Source organism: Petaurus breviceps, unplaced genomic scaffold, assembly GCF_028583685.1.
Source record: "Petaurus breviceps papuanus isolate PSGF00001 unplaced genomic scaffold, PetGlider_PUasm1.0 38, whole genome shotgun sequence".
Taxonomy (NCBI): Eukaryota; Metazoa; Chordata; class Mammalia; order Diprotodontia; family Petauridae; genus Petaurus; species Petaurus breviceps.
The window spans coordinates 79,797,603-79,815,861 of record NW_027186304.1 but is presented as its reverse complement, the minus strand read 5'-3'; the positions used below and the strand labels follow the sequence as shown (position 1 = coordinate 79,815,861).

At 36.1% G+C, this 18,259-nt stretch overlaps 1 protein-coding gene and 1 pseudogene across 1 annotated transcript in view; one reads left to right on the top strand and one right to left on the bottom strand.

Annotated features, from left to right (window-relative positions):
• CUNH8orf34 (chromosome unknown C8orf34 homolog) overlaps positions 1–18,259 on the bottom strand; it is a 375,736-nt gene that overhangs the window by 168,354 nt on the left and 189,123 nt on the right. The gene's annotated exons all lie outside the window — the stretch shown is intronic.
• Positions 12,693–13,262, top strand: LOC138170150 (male-enhanced antigen 1 pseudogene; annotated as a pseudogene).

Here is an 18,259-nt window from a genome sequence, read left to right as displayed (position 1 = left end):
GCAATGAATAAAATATGAACAAAAGAAATTATATGAAAGCAATCATACCTAGTTAAAAACTTCACTTTCCAAAAAAAATAAAGTATCTGTTTTTTTCATCTATCATTAATATAAGCAAAGCTTAAACTAAGAGACACATGCTACTGGCTGTCAGAAAGTGAGAAAAAACAGGAATGTAGTTACTTCTTTACTAGAGGTTACATTACTTTGTGGCTTAAAGGGGATTTAAGGGTATTATATGAAACAGGAGAGAAATTGCTATTACAGTATCCATATTCTGCCAAAAAGAATCCCACTGGGGCTATTCTTTAGAATGCAAAATAACAAGAAAAAAGTCTCCATGTTAAATCTTTGTTGGCCAATTTCATTGTGTGTGTAATTGGGAAATACTTGGTATATGTATTAAAAGCAATCCCCAGATGAATCTACCTTAAGTTCCTGTAATTTCCCAGAATGTATGATTTTAAAAAAAAGAAAGATGAGTTTTCATTATAAAGACCATGCCCTAATGATTCAACAGTTTTCCCATCCCAAAACATGAGATGTTTAGCAGCTACATGATGAAGAAATTCCCAAAAGAGACAGAGATTTAAATATATATCCTTTGATGCAGATGTAGAAATAATAGGATTCCACACACACACAACACACACACGCATACACATAGTCAGGACACTATTATGCAATCTAAGAACTCACATTCTGCAGTCAAGAATGGCAGTTTTCAAAATGCATGAGGTGCTCCAGCCATACCTCAACCACAAGGTCATTTTACTTTGTTTGGTTTAGCTCTGTCATGTGTACCTGGAAAGCTCATTGGCCCATGTATATTCCTTGTTTTCATGATTTCATTTATGTTTTGAAAAATACTTTAGAAGCCTGCTCTGGAATGTGTTCTAAAGTACCTGATCTTTCAAGGTCAACTACCTGAATATATGAGAAGCGGTATGATATTCTCCATGAGAGCCTTGGACTTGGAGTCAGTAAGAATATTGGCCCTACCATTTTCGAGTTGTGTAATCATAGACAAGTCACTCTAAGACTCAGTTTCCTTATCTGTAAAATGGGAATAACAACAACAACAACAACAATGATACTTGTACTACCTTTCACACAGTTTCTCGTGAACTGAAAAGTAATATGTGAGTGAGCCCTTAACAAAATGTGAAAGGTGATTTTTTTCTGGCTCAAACAATTTTTTTCTTGGAAAAGAGAAACTCCTTATGAAAATACTAAATCACCTTTATCTCTTCTGGTTAATCCTAGTAATGTTTTAATTTTACATCTCTTACTCTGAGAAATCCACATGACTTTAGAGAAATAGTTAGAAATCTTTAAATAGACTATAAAGTGTGCCATCACCACATGAATCATATTCAGTAAGGTTCTGAGGTACCAACCAAATGGCTAGACTACTGAAGCAAAAAAAAAAATTAAGAATAAAGGAGTCAAAGCAGGAAAGAAAATAAACATTTATATAGCCCTACTATGTACAAAGCACTCTACAAATACTATCTCATTTAATACTCACAACTCTGGGAGGCAGGAACTATTACTTTTATTTCCATTTTATTTGATTAGTTGAGAATTCGATTAATTGAGAAACTGAGGCAGAGGGAAAGTGACTTGTCCAGGGTCACACAGTAAATGTCTGAGATTATATTTGAATTGAGGTCTTTCTGACTCCAGGTCCAGTGCTGTATCTACTGCATCACCTAGCTGCTTCTAAAAGAGATACGGATGTCATAGATGGGGAGAGTCTCAGATTTCCTACACCCTGGGTTCCTATTCCAATATGTAATTGCTTTGTGGCTGTTTAGATTCTGGTCTAATCTTGTAGAACTCCTCTCTAGGAGTTACCTAAATCAAAGGAACTGAAAATCCTAACAGGAAGTAAAATTTTCCTACAAGACTTAAGATAAATCTCCCTAGGATTTCAAGTTTACAATTTTTAAGCAAATAAATTTCAGGTAATTTGGGGATGCATTTCTGAGCAGGAATCTCCCCAGACTGATTCTCAGCTAATCTAACCACCTGGTGTTTTTCCTCCCCCTATCTTCTATCTAAAGTGAAATGTACATGACTTAAGGACACATGCTTGAGTATTTCAAAGCACAGGTGGCCCCCACTTTAGGAAAACACTCTATCCAGAAATCTAAGTCAGTGTTTAGCACAGTGCTTGGCACAGTGAATGCTTAATAAATTCTAGTCCGACAAAATCAATGAACCAGCAATTTCCTGTTATACAAGACTTTTTTTTTTCCTAGTGCAGAGGATAGAATACTGCGCTTGGAATTATAAAACCCTGAGTTCAAATCTAGTCTGAGACACTTACTAGCTGTGTGACCCTGGGCAAGTCACTTAACCTCTATTTGCCTCAGTTTCCTCATTTGTAAAATGGTGTGAAAATGGATCAGTTTAGATGATATTTGTAAAAGTGCTTAGCATCATTTTTGACAGGTAAGCATCATATAAATATTAGCAATTATTTCTCTTTTAAGAAAGGATTTATCAAAGATTCTTTTAAATAACAAGATTCTCTAATGAATTTCAAATTTCTCTTGACTTACATATGTTTCAAGCATGACTCTAATGTTTAATAAAAGGTATATTTAAACAATAAATTCTTGACTAGCTGCAGTGAGAAATTATGAAGTGGTAGCATAGAAATCCAAGGTTAAAGGAGCAGTGTTTGGCCATGGTATAGAATTACCCTGATGAACTGCCTTATACAGATTACACTCATATTATTACCAAGCTATAACCAACCAAGGTCACTGACCAAAAGCCGAAAAGAGAGAAAACTCATGGAATCTGGGAAATCTGGAAGCAAACAAAGAAAACTGTAGATATCCAATGTCATTTATAATTATGAATTGTGAATCTTGACTATATATTAAAGATATATAAAAAGTCAAATCCTATCATAATGATAATAACATGGTAACAAAATGAAACAACTGTATAATACATAAATGAATAAAAGGATTTCAGAGGTCTATTCCATAGGTCACTAATTTCAAGCAACATCCAGAGCAACCTTTCCAATATGACACAAGGGATCCAAGTATGGAATGCCCTTTTTGAAATTCGGTGCTATTGGTTTTGAGCCAATTTAGGATTAAAATTATAACACTAATATGGAATTGAAATTTTATATTTATGTATGCAAAAATAAACTTTATAGGCCTTGTCACAAATCAGTGTTCAAGGCAGCTTAGTACAGAAGTACATTGAAACTCAGAGTGCTATGCCAGGCAGATAGCAGGCTTGTAGTCATGTTACTTAACTGGTTGGTGGAAGTCCTTTGTTCAAGTGAGCTGTACTCTCACCCGCTGTGTGGCTCTCATTAAGTCACTTGGTTATCTTGAGCTTTATTTTGAAGTAACAGGGTATAGTGGAAAGAATCTTGAAGTAGTCAGAAGACTTGGGTTCAATTCCTATCTCAGACTTTTTCTCAGTTGTGTGATCATGGGCAAATTCTCTCTGAGTGTTACTTTTCTCATTGATAAAATTGTTAAAATAATACTTGTAATATCACCCTTAATGGATGGCTGGGGGAGGCATTTGCCAACATTTTTCTTTCTTTATCATAGAAACCCTGAAAATCAGAAGAATTCCCTCTCTTCTCCTCTTGTCCCTCCTTCCAAAATGAAGCAAAACAAAACAAAACCCCTGGTACTGACATTTTTATTATTTGTTTTTAATGTCTCAATAAGTAAAAGCATCTGGAAGATTCTGAGGCCTGAATAATTGAAAGCATTACTTAGTTCTTTTCTTTTCTATGGTTTCACAACTTCTAAAGATTCCCTAGAAATACTTTTGTTACATTTTAGAAACACCTTTTGTATCTTTAAAAATGTTGTTAATGATTTTCGTAGTTATATGTATGGTTTTGGAAGTATGTGATATTTTCAAATTTGGATATAAAATTTAATAAAATTACTTGTCATTCAAGTAGCTTCTATGAATGTTTATTATTTCTCATTTTTAAGATTTTGCACTAGTTTTTAGCTAGAGGTAGATCCATTGAAGAATAAGGGTAAAAATAGGGGATATTTTATTAATCTGTACCTGTGTGTCTCTCTGAAGCCTGATATTTCCTTGGTTTATTTACCATTGAAGAGATACCAAGTTCTTGCTTTAAAATAGGAGAAATTGAAAGACTCATGACTGAATTAGAAATGAAAGGGATCCTTGAAGCTTGAAATAAATAAGCAACCCCAAATTTTTAAAAACCGCCGACTTTTATGTTCTTAGATTACCATGAAGTCTCAGAATTCATAGAATAAGGGCTTCAAATAGATAATCTATGAGGCTGCTTTCATTTCTAAATTTATATTCCTATATTCTATGTCTTGGTGACACCTTAGATGTATAAGATCACTGAATCATTTAACCTCTCTCTTCTCCAGATAATTAATTCTTTAAACTTCTAAGCCCTGAACTGGGTGCTAATCTGTATCATGGTGGGAGTTTCCACACAAGGAGAGTCCAAAACCAAAGAACTCACAAGTCCTGACCCCTCCACACAAACACACCCCACCTACCTGCACTCCCCCAAATTATTCTATTAAAAAACCTTTTATAGTCATATTGTTATTTTTTATTATTGTAACTTTATGATTACTCGATTGCTAAGTAAAAAGAATATGTGGATGAGAATGCTACTAGAACCCACAGTGGAGTCAGAGACTAGGAGCCCATAGCTAGACTCTGCTACTTACTATTTGTGTGACTGAGGAAGTTAGGTATGCCAGGGCGTCTAGGTAGTAAAGTGGAGAGATAAAGCATTGGTCCTGGAGTCAGGGAGACATGAACAATTCAAATCCTGCCTCAGACACTGACTAGTTGTGCAACTCTGGGCAAACAATTTAACCTCTTAGCTCATTCCCTTATCTGTAGAGTGGGCATACTAATAGCACTCACTTAAAAGGGTGGGCAGCCAGGTGGCACAGTGGATAGAGTACTGGGCTTGAAATCAGGAAGATTTATCTTCCTTAGATCAAATCTGGTCTCAGAGATTCACTAGCTGTGTGACCCTGGTCAAGTTACTTAACCCTGCTTGTCTGTTTCCTCATCTGTAAAATGGGTTGGAGAAGAAAATGGCAAACCATTCCGGTATCTTTGCCAAGATAATTCCAAATGGGGTCCCGAAGAATCAGATATGACTTAACAACAACTTAATAGTGTTGTTGTAAGTATCAAATGAGGCATTACACACATACACACATATGTATTACACACATGCACACATATATACATATATATTAAATATTATAATACATATAGCATAAAATATACAATATATAATGCTTATAAAATATACATATATAATGCTTTACACACATTAAGCCACTATTAAAATGCTAACTTCTTATTGTCCTATTATTATTGTTATTGTCATTGTTATTATTATCTCCTGGTCTCATTTTCTTTATTTCTAAAACGAGGGTGGTGGTTCAAATGATCTCTAAGGTCCTTCCAGCTATTGAGCTATGATCTGATGAACCTATAAAATGTAAGGGTCAGACCTGATAATCTCTAAGGTCCCTTTGTAACTCTGAATCTATGATCTTATAACTGTCATCTTCCAGGTAATATGAATGAATTCACATTCCCATATACTACTTAAGTTTCTACTTCTGGAGAGAGAACTCCACCTGCTGGTTTGGCTTGCCTTTGTCTTCATGATTTCTAGCTGTCCTCCATGGACTAAATTTACAATTTTGTGTGCACAGTGTGATTGCCCTAATGGACATTGAGGGGCTGTTAGGTACATTAATGTGTACAAAACTAGTTTCTCTAAAGAGAGATGACTTTCTCAGCTGGTAAAATAGCTCTCCGACTGAGGAAAATGGATACCAATACAACTTTATTCTTTGTCCATAACTTTAAACTTCAATTAAAATGTCATTTGCTATCAATTAGGAGGTGGTTAATAGGTGGATCTAAAACTGAAAAGAAATTTTTTAAGTCATTAGGTTAATACTTTCATTTTAAAGATGAAGAAATGAAGGCCCAGAGAGGTGACCAACTAGCCCAGGTCCATGAAACAAGTGAAACGGTGAACCCCACTTCTCTCATCCCAAGTTCTTCACACTTCCCACTGCACTACACCCACTCTCAAATTAAATCACTATCTCACACAGACATACTTTTTGGTTTTATCTTTTTTTTTTAAAGCATTTGGGGTTAAGTAACTTGCCCAAGGTTACATGGCCAGTTATTTTGTGTGGGTGTTCAGTATCTGAGGCCACAACCGATTCCGTGTCCTCTCGACTCTGGGGCTAGCGCTCTTACTCACTGCACCACCTAGCTGCCCCTTTATTGTTTTATCTTAAGAAAGAATTGGGGGGAAAATAGATGCCCATTGACTGGAAGAAAGGCTAAATAGATTGCTATAGATGGCTGTCATGGCATATTACTATGCTGTTTAAAATGACGAATATGATGAAATACAGAGAAGCATAGAAGGACATATATGAACTGGTACTGAGGGAAGTAAGCAGAGCCAAGACAGCAATATCCACAATGACTACAACAAAGTAAAGTGGCAGGGTCAAATTCAAATAGAAATTGGTGCCACTAAACCCTCTGGCTTGCCTGTTGAGTTAATTTTATATACTATTATCTATTGATGTACTATTAATTAATTAATGTGATTTTACCCATTACCTATGTTTTATTGCATTTCTATTTATTTGTTAAATATTTTCCAACATTTAAATCTGGTTCAGCTTTCCTCCCCTACCTAGTATGTTATAAGCAAAGTGTTTGCCACCTCTGATGGAAAGGACATGAAAACAGCCACAAATTAAAATGTGAATATTGAAAAATTACAAAGAACAAGCATGGACCCAAAGAAGATTTATGAGAAGACACCTCCTCTACTCTTTAGCAGAGCTGTAAGATCCACAGGCATAGAAGAATGTATGTGTTTTTAGATTTTGTTCCATGTATTGATCATTTTTGCCAATTTTTTTTCTTGTTGCTCTTTCCCTTAAAAATATTCTTTGTCATATGAGATGGCTCTCTTGAGAGTGAAGAGATGGGGGATACAGTGGGAAATTTTGGCAATGTGACAACAAAATATATCAATACAAATTTATTTTTTTTAAATTTGTATGCAACAAAAAAAGCGTGTGGTATAACAACGCCATGAGAATTTTAATTGACAGAACAAGTGTAGCTAGTTGAAGGAACCATTTAAGACTTGGGGACAGATATTCAAACTCCATTTTCAAAAGTTGAAATATTCTAATATTGAAAACAAATAATGTAACTGATTATTCTCTTTACTGTTATATATCATAATTTATTTGGCAGCGTGTGAAACGGGGATCCACATTTCTCAGTTATATGTGTAGTGAGAGGCTGTCATGTGAAGAAAGAGAATTGGGCCCCAATCAAAAGACCTTGGTTTGAGTGCTGGCTCTGCTACTTACTAATGTAAAGTCCTTACTAAAGAAGTCCTTTAATCCATTTTTGAGTATCAGCTTTTTTTTCTATATAGTAAAGGTAACAATAGCTCATGATTACATAGAGCTTGAAGGTTGACAAAACATTTTAAAAATCTCATTTGTTCATACCACAAGTGTGTTATTGGCCAGGCCATTTAACACCCTGGACCTTTTTTTCCTGTCTTCAAAATGAAAGGATCTGACGAGAAGAATGATAAGTTTTTTCCAACTCTAAAAATTCTATGATTTTATGTGACTTAACCTCTTTGGAACCTATATCCTCATCTATTAAAAAAATGGAGATAAGACTTAAAAACCCACCTCATAGGGCTACACAGTAAAGCCCCACAAACAGCTCTTCTTCCTATGTACATATTTAAAAGTTTGAATTGTTGAATATAATGAATGAGTGACAAAACAGTAGGAAGCAAGAGTTAATGTGGAAAGGTCATTGCATTTTAGAGTAGGAGGACCTGAGTCCAAAGATCAACCTCTGCTATTTACTATCTGTGTGTCCCAGGTAGGACAAGTTAGTTATTCTGTCTGAGCCTCTGGTTCCTCATCTGTACAATGAGGATGTTGGAGTACATGACTTCTAAGGATCTTATCCAGTTCTCAAACTATGATCTATGAAGCAAATTAATTAAAAAATGGATTTTAAAACATCTTAGTGGTAGCCTATTACTAATTATTTGAAGTAAGCTCTCATTCCTTGATTAGCTGGGTGAGAATCTCAAAAAATTAACTAAGCTAAATATTTTGACATACAATTCAACTATAAAATTCGAACCCTGATGAAAGTAGAGAGAACATTTATAAACTATTTGCCATTATCTCTACCCAAGGGAAAACCAATTAAACAATAGATAGCAATAAGTAAACCATAGAATTCCAATGTGGATTGTTAGAAAGAGAAATTTAAAGTGAAATATTGTTCATTGATTTCTGAATTCTCATTTGTGTATATTATAGAACCACAGAATGTTGGAGCTGGAAGGGAACTTTGAGATCCAGTTGATCAATTTCCTGCATTTGAAGTTGAGAATCCTGGAGGTTAAGTGTCTCACTGGAGGGGTAGCAGGTAGCAAAGCTCTTTATTAAATGGTAAAGCTCTGACTCAAACCCAGGATTTCTTATTGCATGTATTGCTCTTTCTGCCATGCCATTGGTTGCAACGCATAGATTCACGGTTTTACTTTTAAATTATACAGCAGAGATATTGAATAAAATGTAATGTCTACTAAATCTTATACATTCTTCCTATAATTAAACTATTCATTAATAAATTAGGTCCTTTTTAGGTTTCATTAACTATTTTTGACCACTCGGTTATTACTTCATATACTAAAGCAATAACTTCTATAGCACTGACTTGGAAGATTTAAAATAGCTTATTAAATGGAATGTTTGCAATAGCTTAGTTTCAGCTAACTCCCAATCAACAAGTAGTTATTAGAGGAATGGGAGGTACTATGATATTGGTAGAGTCCTATTAAATTGTTTGCTTTGTTCTATAAGGAAAGAGAAAAGCTCTAGGTGAGATTTTAGCATTATAAATCCTTTTAAAACAGATCTTTAAGCTTATAGTCATTGAAGAAGGCAACTGGAACAGGATAGTGGATAGTGTGTTTAACTATGAAAGAAAGATTGATGGTTTAAAGTCTTTTTTTTTAATTTTCTTTTAAACTCCAGATGGCCTTCTTTTTTTTGTGTATGTCTTATAAAATTTGATAATTATCACAGAAATAACTTGGTATATTGTGGGCAGAATGTTTCTCCTCTACTTGTTTCTAAAATGAGACAAAGTATAAATGAAAATTTTGATACTTTATTTCATATTTCTTTTTGTATTGAAATGAATTGAGGATAATTGTATTTATTTTGAAATATGTTGGAATTCAATTTTAATGACCTACAGCATTACTGTACTGATTATGATTTGTTTACGAATTATTAAATGCCCTTATTCTTTCACTTTTGAAAAGAAATTTCATCTAGATTTAGATTTATGGAAATGGTAAATCAAAAACATTAGTGCCCCCTTGTGGGCAAAAAGACATTGGAAAGCAAAGTTTAGTTACTAACGGAATATACATATATACTAGCATTAAATAGGTGTATTTCTATATGTGGACAGTATATATTACATATATGCATAGGAATGTATAGATAATAGATCATTTACTAATTCCACTTAAAGTTTCACATATAATACTATATTTGTCTTAAATTTATTTACTGAGAAATAGTTACCTCACAACTAGAGACATATATTAAGGAACAGAATAATTTCTCTATAATTTTAACTATTATGATTTTTAATGAATCCTCAAAAATTTACAAAGCTTGGTTCTTACTGGGTTTCTTTTGAGCCTAAAAAATAAAATAGCATTCTGATGAATTGCAGATAATCAGTAAAGTGTAGTGGAAACAGCACTTAGACACGTGATCTAGTTCTACTGTCTGGTTCCCTTGTGACCTTGGAGAAGTCATTAATCTCTCTAGGCTTCTGTTCTTCCCCTAAAATCATAAGAATGTCTTTCATGACTTCTAAGTTTTCTTCCAGCTTTGTATCTATGGTCCTGTTATAATATGCGTGGATATCTATGTCTAAATCAGAATTCATTCTTTTCCCCTCTTCTGAAGCTTTCCTCTCTTCTGAACTTTTCTCTTACTATCATACTCCCAATTTCCCAGACTCCCAGGCTACACGTGTCCATTTCTTCTCACTCACACTCACCGTATGTCAGTTTACATTCACCCTACATAACCAATCAGTTGTCCAAGCCCGTTGCTTCTCCCTTTACAGCATCTCCCCTGTGCATCCCTTTCTCTCTTTCACAGATCCAGCACCTTAGCCTCAACACCTCCTCCTAGACTAGGGGTGAGAAACCTGTGGCCTCCAGGTCACATGGGATCCTCTAGGCCTCAGGTTCCCTATCCCTGCCCTAGACTATTGCAATAGTCTTCTGGTTGGCCAGCCTCAAATCTGCCCCATCCTCCATTGAGCTGCCAAAGTGATTTTCCTAAAGGACAAGTCTTACCAAGTCACACTATGCCCTCTCTCTATTATTGCCAGGGTTACATAAAAAAGGCTCTGTCTGACATTTAAGACCATTCTCAACTTGTATCCTTCCTACATTTTCAATCTTCTTAAACTTTATTTCTTTCCACATACATGACAACTCATCAAAATTGGACTTACTGTCCATCATTTAAGGTTCTATCTCCTGACTCTGGGCAGCTAGGTGGCATAGTAGATAGAGTGCCATGTCATTCCTGAGTTCAAATCTAGCCTCAGGCATTTACTAGCTGTATGACCCTGGATAAGTCACTTAACCCTTTCTGCCTCAGTTTCCTCATCTGCAAAATGAACTGGAGAAGAAAATGGCAAACCACTCCAGTATCTTTGCCAAGAAATCCCCAAAAGGGGTCACGAAGAGTTGGACATGACTGAACGACTCCTGCTTTGAGTCTTTGTGCTAGCTGTTTTCCATGCTTACTTCTACCTCTTGGCTTTCCTGACTTCCTTCAAGACCCAGCTCATATCTTGCCTTCTGCAGGAAGCACCCGCCACCCATGCCTTCCATTTGTACTACAGATATTTTGTAGATACATAGTTATTTGCATGTTATCTGATGTTTTTGTTTCATCATTTCAGTGATTTCTAACTCCAGACCCAGTGCTCCATCCATTGCCCCACCTAGCTGCCACATATTATCACCCTTCATTATAATGTGAATTTCTTGAGGTCAGGGACCATGTTTTTCATCTTTCTTTGTATCTCCTGTGCTTAGCACAGTGCCTAGCATGTAGTACGTGTTAAATAAATGCTGACTAACTGAGCTACTAAAAAGGAGGAACACAAATATGTCATAAAATTCCCCACTGTGGATATAAATGGGTGGCTAAAATTGATTTCCAATTTGTAACAATCCCTGGCAAAAAAGTGACTGGCCAAAAACAAATAGCAACAACATATATACATATGAAGGAAATAAAGAAAAACCCTGGGCTTTGTATTTCCAATTTTGGAAGAGAAGAAAATGTCATGAGAGTAGTCCTTAGGCAAGTGGGTAGGGTCAGAGGGTTTTTTGCTTGTTTGTTTTGTTTTGTTTTGTTTTGTTTTTTCAGATGTGACTCACCAGAAAAATGAGGAGGGAAGGGAGAGGTTGTGATTACTCTATAGCAGTGACATGAGACAGGAACAACAGTTGGCAGATACCACATCCACCATTCCCTTCTGTAAGACCATGAGAAATGGCCTGTGCTGGAATGGACAAGCTAGGAGGTGCCAGTGAGTTTAGCTTCCCCAAGAGCAGGAGCCCAGAGAGAAACAAATCAGCTGGGAGAAACAAAGGACTTGTCCTACCCTCGCTCAGCCTACTTCCATGAATGTTTTCTTATGTTTATTCTCTTAAAGAATATATTTGCTGGACTTAAAATAGTTCCTTATAAACACTTGTGTTCCAGTCTGTCCTCATGTTACTGGATCTGCTCTATGGGAGCCACACAAAGAGAGGTCGGCATTTCCTAGAATAAGGATGGGATCTCCACCTCCAGCCCTTTGGTAGAGAGTTTTACTCTCTAACTGGAAACATTCCATAAAACTACCCTCCTAAGTATAGATTCACTATGATATTGGCTCTATTGCATAAAGCTACCCCAAGGATGTAAGTCAGGGTTATAAATGTATGAATTTTCTTCCTGATCTGGGATCTGTATGTTGATACGCTGGAAATAGATCAATTTGTCATTCTGTCAATAATCCAATAAGACATTAAACATTGACTGCCTTCTGCTCCTAAGGACTAATGAAGTTGCTTATATAATTTTGCTCAAGTTGCCTTTAAAGTCTTATGGCAGAGAATAAATAACATAATGCTATAATCGATTTTCTCAGTAGAAAGTCACTCTCCTCCAAACAGCCCCAGCCTTAGGTCTTTCCCATTCTCCCCATAATGATATAGATCTGATGAGTGCCTTATCTTCATCACCCAGACTGGAAAGACAAGGAACTGATATAATGATATACTTAAGCTTCCACTCCTCCTGTCTTCCCTTCCCCTTTTGTTTAGACCTGGACCTACGATCTTAGGAATGTAGGGGAGTCTGGGCACTGAAATTCCTTTAGAACACCAATTTCGATAAAAAATTACTCCTCAGAAAATGACTCTTCAGAAGTCAGGGTGTGTGTTCGGCCATGGACGTGGAGCAGCCTGAGCCTGAATGGCAACAGTGGTCCTGGGGTCCTGAGCAGATCTTCCCAATCCAGAATGAGGATATGGGGCAGCATTAGGGCCCTACAGATGACACAGGTGACTGGAACACTGAAGAACCTGGGGAAGAGCTTGGGGTCAGTTCCAACAGACTATTCCTACCAGGACCCTGGGCAGGAAGACGTAGAGCTGGGACCAATAGCAAGTATTGAAGATGCTGTCACTGACATTTAGGAGTCTATCTAGGCTCTAGAGATGTACCTGCCTAATCCTCCTGTGGAGCGTGAAGATGAGGAAGAGGAGGGAGCTGTAGTACTAAGCAGCAGAAGTTCCATGTCCATGGATCCAGAACATGTGGAGCTGGTGAAATGGACAATGGCCAGACTATCTGCCTGTCCCAGGAGTCCTTGCTTGGGTCCAGGGGATTTCAGATCTCAGTGGAGAATGTGGCACAGAAGACTCTCCAGGCTCGACAAGTAACCTCTACATGGCAGTGACTACCACTGAGAGCGGCCTTATCTCTTGTACTACCTCTCTCCACAACTGGAGAGATCCCTGGTCCTAAATTAGTTGTTCTTCTTAGTCTCTTCTGCATCACAATCAAACTAGGAGTTCTCTCCAGAGATCTGCTTTATTCCGTTCTCTACATGTGAGAATATTTGTCCAAGCCCAACCCACTTTAGCATGTAACTTTGAAGAGAATAAAGCACCCAATGTTCACAACTGATTTTTTGTAATTTAAAAAAAAATTGTCCAGGGGCACTGTGAAGATTAGTGACTTGCTCACTAACTAACAACCCTTGTGTTAGAGTCAGGAATTAAAGAGAAGTCATTTAAGCTCCACAGCCAAATCACTACCTTCTATATCAAGATATGACTGAAGTTTCAAAAAGTTGGTGTATGTCCTTGGCATCTAAGAAGCCTATAGGATAATGAATGCTTACATATATGGGATAATGAATAAATGTAATGATACCTAAATTAACATTGCATTCAACAAGCATTTTTAATACCCAATCTTTAATAACTTTAAAGTAAAGGTTATAGTATCCTTTTTCAAATATGTATGTATGTATGTATGTATGTATGTATATATATATGCATGTATGTATGAACTGCCTCCTTCTAGTACAGGGGCCTTTCTGTTATGCTATAATGCTATGTAGTAAAATATTAAGACCTTGTGGTATTTTATCTGAGAGACATAGAGGCAAAGACAGAGAAGCACAGAGACAGAGAGACCCAGAGATAAAGGCATAAACAGACACAGGACACAGAGACAAAGAGATACTGGATTATCTCTAATATATCTTAAAGGCCTAATTTTGGATAAATTAGTATAACTTGGTAAAATCTATAGGAAGGGGTGGAGATGAAGAGAAAGATTCAAGTATTTGGGGATTGCAAATGGCACAATGTGGTGAGCATAGCTATAATTATCAATTTTAGTACTTGAGTAAACTTTAGAAAATGTTCCAGAGACAATCTGCAAGTCTAGACTTTGGGACAATTAACAAATATCATTCAAATTCAAGTCAGGAAATCCATAAAGAAAGAGATTAAATGACTTACTGTGCCTAGACTCACACAGAGTCTCAGGCAATCTCAAAAAATGGATTTATTAGTAATGCATAGCATAAACTCCTAAAAGTCAGAACCCACAGTTCTGCTACAAGTTGGACATTTTGAACATGGAGAATTACCCAATTCATCCACATGTGTGGACATTTACTTATTAGAAGATATTTATAAGGATACAATCTCAAGAACCCAATCAAGGACAAAATGACCAAACTAAGGAAGATTCACCAAAGGTTATGTAATTAAATGTTTCATTTGTTTCTGGAGTAGGGGCAAAGGTAATTTATTTGTCAACCTAGGGTTTATTCTAATTTCTGATGAGTATATAGTAGTCAAATTTAAGTATGACATACTTCTCCCTTATTGTGTGTGTGTGTGCACCCACATGCATGCCCATTTGTAATGCTTAAAGGAACAAAAGGGAATTATGAAGAAAGCAAAAATTCTTTTCTAGTGACTTGGTCATAACACTGTAAAACATTAGAAAATGACACTATTTACAATGCCAAACATAGCAATATAAATTGGAAAAGATCCACCTGACAGGAAAGAACGATCAGGTAACATAAATCCTAAATTATTTTTTAGCCTTTCGTCTTTAATTCACACTGGCTTAGTTCTGCAATAATTTTGATTGACATTTTTATAATATACACCAAGATTATGTAGTAATCACCTTACCTCTCAAAGTACTTAAAGGTTTAGATTTGGATATGAAATATTATAAACTTGTAATACTTCTTGTGAAACTAATTACATTTTCACCTTTTAGTGATTTTGCGTGTTATTTCCTTTTCAGGTATAGGAGAATTATAATCAGAATGTTATAATGAGTTTAGGTTTTACGTCAACTCCTTATTTTGCTAGGCTCACTTAGAATATCTAACTACAGATATAATTTCTATATAAATTCCTTGTGTCAATAGCACTTGCAAAGAACCTAAATATAAAACTGATTTCATCCTTTCTCTTGCATTTTAGAGATAGCAACCTACCCCAGAAAGAATAATACCAACAGGAAACAACTTGATATTTTTGTGCCAATTTTTTTAACCAAATTGGTCTTTACACCAAATAAGATGAATACTTGTTTTGCAATTATTTTGCCTCATAATTAATTATATTGCCTATATAATAATATATTTTATATTATTATATAATATAAACACATACATATATATTATACATATTATAATTATATAAATAATATAATTAATTATATTGCCTGGGGCAGGTACTGAGAAATTAATTTGCACGTAATGTTACTTACGGTTTGAGATGGGAAAACCTCTCAGAGCTGGGACAAACTATTGAACAGCTATGAAGATGCTAGACTTGGTTTAACTGGTTTAGCTAAAAGACTATAACACTGCTTCAGAGCCCAAGAAGAAGTGCTTTAAGCAGAACAGACTGTAGAGAAGAGGTCCCACCCAGAAAGTGAGTGTTGGTGTAGAACTGACCTAAGACCAAGGATATCAAGGCCTATGATTTTGGTGATTTCAGGCATACGAACTTATTTATGGCCACCCTTCTGTGAGTTTGTGCCCCTTCTTCCCTATGGATTCTGCATATATTGTTAGGAGAGTGTGACCAGATATTTATACTTGGACAGTTATATTATTGTAGCGGCAAGCACCCCAAGCATGTCCTCAGGGTTTGCTGCTAACACAGGTTCTTGGATCTGCTTTGTTAAAGGAAAGCAACTCAAAATGGGTTAATAAGCTTACTTTAATCAGTCAGACATATATCGTTTACCTTGTTTAGGGGAAAATGGTCGGCACCCCAAACTTCAGAATACACAGACAGAATTATCAAGTCAGAGAAACAGATCAAGTAGACAGATTTCCAAACTGTCCAACCATTACATCCATACCCAGTCAATATCTGGGTTTCCACATCTGGGTTTTTCAAAGCCGAGGGACTCTCAACAACGGCTTCCCAGAATTCAGATCAAATCACAGAACACTTCTCCAAGTGAGTCCCAAAACAAAGCTACACATCAGGGCTTATATAGCCTTCTCCTGGCTCAGAGAATGTAACAACCTTATTGACTCACTGGCCAATCAAGAAGTATCTACTGAAAAACAAGGCTTCCTCCCCAGGCTTCTGGTGCATTTTAGCCTAGGGGCAGGGAAGATCTTCCAAATTTGCATTCCCATTACAATTATGATTATTATTGCTTTGCAATCTATTTAGTAAATGTTTCATGATTGAGAATTAATGTCTTGGCTGATGGAGAGCATACCAGTGGGGGCTCAGGAGCCAGAGTTGTGAGTGGTAGACATATAGTTCCCAACATATTTATGGGAATGAGTTGCAAAAGTATAGCAGCTGCCTCTGTTTAGGAAACACCCTTTACCTGCCACTGTTAGTACATTTGGGGTAAGTGAGCCATCCCAAAGGAAGAGAATGAAGGGGAGAGGGGAGGTGCAGTGCCCATACACATGTGTTATATCATGCCTATTTCTATACCCATCCTACATTACAAGAATTTTCCAGCACCATTTCATTAAAGATCTAAATATTTTAGATCATTACAAGGTCAGTATAAGCCTAGAATGTCATCCTTTGGTGATAAAAAAGAAAATGCAATTTTAGGATATTTCAAGAGATCTTTAATACCCCAATCAGAAAAGGTCATTTTTCTTCGGCCATAATCAAGCAGAAGCAAATGGAAATTAAGTGACTTGCCCAGGGCTACCCAGCTAGTAAGAGTCTGAGACCAGCTTTGAACTCAAGGCTTCCTGACTCCAGGTTCAACACTCTATCTACTCTGTCCACATTTAGCTGTTATCTAGATCAGAAAAATAATTTTCCTTCTGGCATGATCAGGCTGTATACCTCATTGTGTATAATGATTGGTATCACAATTTCAGGGACATTAAAAAATTAGAATGAATGCAGGGGAAGGTTACCAGGATGAGAAAGGACCTGGAATTCTTTCTGATAGATTGATCCAGACAGAGTTGCTTGACAAAGAAAACTCTAACCAGAAGACATTCTCAGCTCCCTCAATGTTTTTTGAGACATTTGGGCATCTGAACATCATCAGACATTCTGGCAGTAGCAACTCCAGATCTGCTATTTGCTAATACTTATAATCTGGAAGCAAACATCCAAGAAAGTAAGTAGTTTTACATGGATCATTTACAGAGAGGAAGAGCCTGAAAAAACTGAAACTTTCCTAGAGAAACATCCTACATAGTTTCAGGTTTTCTCTGTGGATCTGGACCCAAAACCAAGAACAAAGTTTTGATATTTTGAAAGTATACTGTCCAATAATTCATTGCTTTCCAATGAATGAATAATCTAATGAATGAAAAAGTATTTATTAGGCTATTCCAATATATAAAATATTGTGCTATGCAATAGTCAAACAAGACATCTTGTCCCTGCCCTAGAGATGTTCACATTCTAATGGGGGAAAAAACAAATAGAAGGTTCTAGCCATCTCCTTTGGAAGAAAATTTAATTTTTGCATTAATTTTGTATTAAGTGCTTAAGCTAAAACAGTGTATAATAATCATTGTGCCACCTAATATCTTTTATGGATATTTTATGCCTAGATAAATAATAGAGGTCACATTTATTTCCCTGAGAATTTCATCTATGTCACCAATGAGACCTAACAAAAATTAAGTGGGGATACAGTCACTGATTATGAGGCTTCAAAATTCACTGAATATGCTTTATAGAAGCAATGATCCTGCCAATGTAATTCTTATAAGCTTAACGTATTCTCTGGACACATGGCAGCAGGAAACTCAACAGATTTTTGTATATTTGGCTTATGCAAAGTAGATCAAAATTGGACAAAATGAAGAAAAACCTTACTAAACACAATCTCAAAAAATGTGATGTTTCTGTTACCTGGACTGAGTCTCCTTTGGGGACTTTTCACAAATAATGATAATATGTATGTAATAGTCACACTATTATCTTTGGCACCATCTATCTATCTATCTATCTATCTATCTATCTATCTATCTATCTATC